Source organism: Choloepus didactylus, chromosome 1, assembly GCF_015220235.1.
Source record: "Choloepus didactylus isolate mChoDid1 chromosome 1, mChoDid1.pri, whole genome shotgun sequence".
NCBI lineage: Eukaryota > Metazoa > Chordata > Mammalia > Pilosa > Megalonychidae > Choloepus > Choloepus didactylus.
This window is the reverse complement of record NC_051307.1, coordinates 11,444,441-11,451,250: the sequence shown is the minus strand read 5'-3', so window position 1 is coordinate 11,451,250 and position 6,810 is coordinate 11,444,441.

Sequence of the window (6,810 nt, the reverse complement as noted above, 5' to 3'; positions counted from 1 at the left end):
ATCGCACTCGGCTTGATGGCTCCTGTCCTCCAGCATCAGCAGGGAAAGGCGTTTCAAATGTGACCCGTCTTTGAAATAACCCCGGATCTCCCTGCCCTCGTTCAGAGCCAAGCGGAGGAGAAATGGGCGCTTGGATGCCGCCTGGGATGAAATCCATGCCGGCTACCAGCCGCTCCCTTCGGCCCCCCACCGCGGCCCCTCTTCCCTGCCCGTCTCCTCGCCCGCCGCGTTTGCAGACCCGGCAGCACCTCTGGTTCTCGGCACCGCGGTGCAGAGCACCCGGGGACTCCCGAGACAAATCAAACCCAGGCCGACTCGGGGCCACGCTTCACCCAGCCCGAAGGGGCGGGAGGCGCCCAGCCAGGCGCGGGCGTTTAAAACCCCTCCGGGGACCCAGCGCGGAGAGCCGCCGGCTGGGGCCTCGTGCAATCTGGAAGATGCACGCGGGAGGGGCAGCGAAACGCCTTTGAGCTCAGGATTTCATGAGGAACATCCGTACTCAACCACCCACGAGGCTGGATCTTGTAGAAAACCTTGCCCCCTGCTCCACTATCACTCTGCTTTCACCCGAAAGCTACAGGAAGGAGCAGGTGCCTTGCTATTGGCGCCACCCAAGAGCCAGGTGAACAGTAGAGAGGGAAACGCTGCATGTCCGTTCCCAAGGAAACAGTACTTGAGTGAGCCACAAGGGGGCGATATTGCCAGTCCTTAGCTTCAGGGCCAAATTAAGGTAATTTAGTGAATTTCTAATGAAAGGATTTTTAATCCCGCTGTTACAGAAAGAATAGCCTATTTTCATGTTTATTTCTTTTGATATAATTAAGTGCTATTTTGATGTTCCAAAGAGAGATATATAAATCCACGTTATATACTAAACCAGAGAACACTCCTTGAAAACTTTACATGTGAAAGCTAGATTTTTTTTTTTTGGAGGACTTGCACTTCTTTATTTTGCAGCTTGTTACAATGCTACAGTGGTCAAAACAGCATGGTACTGGCACAGTGATAGACATACAGACCAATACAATAAAACTGAGAGTTCAGAAACAGACCCTCACATCTACGGCCAATTGATTTTTTTAATGCAATTTTATTGAGATATAGTCACATACCATATAATCCATCCAAAGAACACAATCAGTGGCTCACAGTATTATTGTATAGTTGTGCATTCATCACCACAATCAATTTTAGAACATTTTCATTACTCCAAAAAATAAAAATAAAAGAAGAAAACCCAAAACATCCCGTACTCCTTATCCCTCACCCCCCATTATTTATTTATTTATTTGTCTTTATCTTATTACTCATCTGTCCATACACTGGAGAAAGGGTATGTCAGTTACAAGGTTTTCACAATCACATGGTCACCCCATAAAAGCTATATAGTTATACAATCATCATCAATAATCAAGGCTGCTGGATTCAATAGTGTCAGGTATTTCCTTCTATCTATTCAAATATCTATGTAATGCATAAGAATAACCTTCAGAATGACCTCTCAACTCTTTGAAATCTCTTAGCTACTGAAACTTTGTTTCATTTTTCTTCCCCCTATTGGTCAAGAAGACTTTTTCAATCCCACGACGTCAGGGCCAGGCTTATCCCTGGGAGTCATGTCCTGTGTTCAGGGAGACTTACACTCCTGGGAGTCATGTCCCACGTAGGGGGGAGGGCAGTGAGTTAATTTGCAGAGTTTGGCTGAGAGATACAGGCCACATCTGAGCAACACAAGAAGTTCTCTGGGGGTGACTCTTAGGCATAGTTATACGTAGGCTTAGCGTCTCCTTTGCAGGAATAGGTTTCATAAGGGCAAGCCCCAAGATCAAGGGCTTGGCTTATTAAATTGGGAATCCTTAATGCTTGCTGGAATATCAGGAGTTCCCTAGGTGAGAAAGTTTAATATTTCCACATTTTTTCCCCAGTCCCTCATGGAGACTTTGCAAATACTTTTTTAAATTTCTGCTTCAAATACTCCGGAATGTATTGGGATATTACATTAACCGGTACTGAGAAACAGGCTCTCATTCCCTACTCTAGGTTTCACGTAATTATGTTGTTTAAGTAAACTGACCATACAGGTTAAATTAGATAGTGTGTGTATAGCTAAATTTAAAAGGTATTGATGTGAAATGCAGCCAAAGGTATAAGGTGTTTAAAGCAGCTGTCTCAAAAAGCTTCTTTTTTTAAAGTTTTTAAGCTAAAAACAAGATTAATGGTATAATTTTAATGACTTTCTGCATTGACAACAAATGTAATATCTGTTGTGCTCAGAACTATGCAAAGATACATGCATAAAGATTCATTGTGATATTTTGAGGTGGAAATAAAGACTTGAAGTCACTAATTAATATATATATATAAATATATATATTTAGAAATATATAAATACATATGTTTAGGAATATATATATATATGTATCTCACTGTTAGGTAGCTCTATATGCACTACTTTGGAAACCTGTTCAAGAACTGTAAGTGCAAAACCAAGGAGTAGAATAGCAGATGAAGAATGATCGCACACATGCAAGTTAAAACATTTCTAGAAGGCTGCACAAAAATGATTAGCAACGGTTACCCCTAGGAGTGGGAAGGGAAGAGAGGTTTACTTGTCAATTTATATTTTTTGGTGTTTGGCTTTTTTTCCCTTTTAATATGTGCATAATTTACTTTTATTAAAATAAATACAAAGTTTGAAAGTGCCTAATTGTTCTGGATGTGAAAATCTTTATTGCATCAGAAGTCCAGCTTGAAACCTCCTCTTGATAAAACTTCAGCCGATCTGGACATCAGACGCTGTGCGTGTCAGTCTTTCCTACCCGTCCTCATGGCGCATCTGCAGTGTGGCAGCCCCCCACCCCCACCCCCTATTCCTCCCTCTGCTGGGTGCTCCCTGTGGGCCTGTGCTCCCCACTGGCCTGTGCTCCCCACAGGCCTTTCTTGTCTGGCCCAGGTCTTGTCCGGCCCAGGTCTTGTCCTGCTGTCCTCACTGGGCTCTGCTCCTGGGCCACCCTGTCCCAGGCAGCTGTCCCCATGGCGGTCCCACCTGCAGAGCCGAGCCCGGTGTCAGCAGGAGGCGGGCAGGCCCGCTCTTTGGTGACGTGGGCATCTAAGTGCTTGTTCTTTTGATCTCCACAGAATTCTTACCCAGAACACCTGGGCTTGGGGTTCTCTCTGATCCTTGCTGTCGCTGGGCCACCTACCCTGCTGGCCACGGGGCCTGGTGTCCCCGAGCAGGGTCCCTCTCCGTCCACACCACCCTGCACTGGAGCTGGCACAGGCTGGAGGAACTCTGAGGAAGGTGTCCCTGATGATGGCAGGGGAACCTAGGCCAGTGAGCCAAGCGATTGTGGGGTTCTCCCCCAAATATGGCTGCAGGGGGGTGTGGGATGGTGCATGTGCGTATGTGGGTGTGCATACGTGTGTGTGTGTGTGTGTGAGGTGGGCAGACCAGCCGGGCAGTGCAAAGGGCCTGACTTTGGAGCTAGAAGGGGTGGGGTTTTATGCTGTCTCAACCGCTGAACTAAACTGCATCTCAGTTTTCTGGGATTGCCGTAACCAATGACCACAAACTGAGGGCTCAAAGCAACCCAAATGTATTTTCTCACAGTGCTGGAGGCTAGAAGTCCAAAATCTCCTGCCTGGCCTCGTCCAGCTTCTGGTGGCCCCAGGTGTTCCTTGGCTTGTGGCCTCATCCCTCCAATCCCTACCTCCGTCTGGACATGGCTGACTCCTGTCTGCGTGTCCTCTGTCCTCTGCTCTTCTGCAAGGACACCAGAAGGATTGCATCTCCAGATCCTTAACTAGTCACACCTGCAAAGACCCAGTCTGAGGTTCTGGGTGAACGTGCCCTTGGGGGGTGGGGGTGCATTGGGGGTGCATGACCCCCTAACCCATTTGCTCTGCCGCAAGAGGAGCCTGCAAAGAGTCGGCTGGAGGCAGAAGCCGGCTTCATGGTGGAGGATGGCTGACCCAAACCAGGAAGAAGCTGGCCAGACCCCTGAGCTGTCCCTGACCAGCCGGGCCTGACTCCCTCCCAGGCGCCCTTTGCCTGGGGAAGTGTGAACCCGAGTGGGGGCTGGCGGGAGGAGGGGGCCGTGGACCGTGGCATTCGGACCAAGTGCCAAAATTAGCCACACGGTACCTGTGTTTGCTCGCTGGCTCCTCACAACAGGTCTTAAAGTATGGGGAAACTGAGGCACGGAGCGGTGAAGAAACTGGCTCGAGGTCTTAAAAATAATAGCTGGTGACTGGCTGGTGGCCATCTGGCCCCGATTCTGCTGTGTTGCCAGAACTCCGTCTTTACAGAAAGAAAGTGGCCACGGAGGGGCTCAGGGAGCCCCTCAAGCCTGAAACTGATGTTCTCTCCCACTAGGAAAAGGAGCAGAAAGTCACCCCAGCTGGCAGTCCCCCAGCTGGGCTGTGGGTTGAATTACGATCTCCCCAAAAGATACATTCAAGTCCTAACCCCAGTTCCGTGAACGTGACCTAATTTGGAAACAGGGTTTTGAGAAGGAGTAAAGATGGGGTCACACCGGAGTAGGGCAGGCCCTGATCTGATGGAAGAGGGAATTTGGGCACAGACAGGGGAAAGCCCACGGAGCGTTGGCAAGCCACCAGGAGCCGGGCGGGTCGCCCCCACAGACTTTGGAGGGAGCGGGGCCCTGCCGACCCCTCAATTTTGGACTTCTGGCCTCCACAACTGTGAGACGGGACCTCCCTGTGGTTTTAAGCCCCCTAGTTTGTGGTCCTTTGTTACAGCAGCCCCAGCAGGTAAAGGGATGGAGGCTCAGGGAGGGCAGCTGCTCACACTGGCTCACCCAGAATTTGCTTCCATGTTAACCGGGCTCCAGGATCAGGCTCTTTACTGCACTGATGGTTCAGGTCACGTCATCCAACCTCCACCTAAGGCAGGGGTACCGTCCCCTTCCCCGCAGCTTCCTCTCACCCAGCCTCAGCTTGCTCTCCTCCAGTGATGGGGAGCTCACCACTTTGCTGGGAAGCCTGCTCTATTGCTCAACCCTAGGTAGACAGTTCTTCCATGGAGGGAATCAAAACCTGGCTGTGGACCTGTGCTCCGGGCACCCTGTTTCCACCAACCGCCCTTGGCTGCTGAATATAACATCGCCTCCTCCTTTTGGACTCTTTTCCAGACCCCTTAGGAAGAGAGGGCATATTGGTTTTCTAGGGTTACCATAACCAATTCCCACAACTAAGGGGCTTAAAACAACAGAAATTTATTCTCTCCTAGGGCTGGAGACCAGACCTCGGAAATCAGGGTGTTGGCAGGGCCTGTCAGGGAGGAGACTTCCTGGCCTCTTCCAGCTTCTGGGGTTTGCTGGCTGCCCTTGGAGCCTGCAGTTGCAGCACTTCTGTCTCTGCCTCTGTCATCACTTGGCCTGCTCCACTGGTGTCTGTTTGTCTCCATGTGCAGATGTCCCCTTCCTATACAGACACCCGCCATATTGCATTGGGACCTGCCCTACTCCAGTTTGACCTCATCTTTTTTTTTTTAATGCCATTTTATTGAGATATATTCACATACCATACAGTCATCCAAAGTGTACAATCCAAAGTGTACAGTATTGTCATACAGTTGTGCATTCATCACCACAATCTTCAAACATTTTCATTACTCCAAAATATAAAATAAAAATTAAATTTAAAAAAAAATCCAAAATATCCGATTCTCTTCCTCCCCCATTGTTCATTTACTTTTTTAAAACACAGTTTTACTGAGATATATTCACACACCCTACAGTTATCCAGTGTGCAATTATTCACAGCACCATCACACATTTATGCGTTCATCACCAGAATCATTTTTTGAACCTTTTCCTTACTCCAAAATAAAAATAAAAGCAGAAAAGAACACCTAAAACTTTCCATGCCTCCATCCCATCCTATTCATCATCTAATTTTTGTCCCCTTTTTTCCACTCATCTGTCCATACACTGGATAAAGGGAGTGTGACAGTTTGGCCTCATCTTAACTAATCACATCTTCAAAGTTCCTGTTTCCAAATCCATGGCACCAGGGCTGAGGACTTGGGCATATTTGGGGAGGAGGGGGCACAATTTAACCCTTAATGGAGGGCAACCCCAGAGCTGCCAGTCACTGCACTGCCCTGCTGCTGGGACATGCTGGCAGAGGCTGGACCCCTGCGGGGAGCAGCCTGGGCCAAGGGACAGGCCTGGCCGGGAGAGTCACTGGCTGTTTTTGCACCTTAGGGCAGGGCTTCGGACCCAGCGGTGGCTGCTGTTTCCTGGCCGATGAGGCAGATGGCAGAGGCACAGTCTGGCCATCCAGGGGTCCACACAAAACACAAGACCCTTCTGGGCTCTGGGTGGGGAAGAGATGGCCCGGGCTCAGCTGGGTGGGAGCCGGACAGCAGGGCTGCCCCCGCCTCTGCCTTCAGCTGCTGCTTGGGTTCTTGCCCTTACGGAACTGAGGTAACTGCAGTTTTATTTTCCAGTGCAACATGGAGTTGTTATATTAGGCTTAACTAAACATGAGAAATGAAAATGGAGCCAGAGTCCCACTAAACACAAACCCCTTGAGCAGGGAGCATGCTTCTCCAGACGGACTTCCTGCGGCTGGCAGGGAAGGGCTCAGCTCTGCAATGCTGGAGCGGGTGGGACACGTCCCTCTTTGTGGGGCTCCTTTCTGTCCCTGGACCTGCCCCCTTCAGATGTGAGAGCTGATGGGATGGTCCAGTGGAGGTCATGGGTGAGCTTTGCAGAGCCCAGAAATTTCCACGGAGGACCTCAGCTGCAGCTTGGTGGATGACGGGGGGAAACTGAGCTCTCA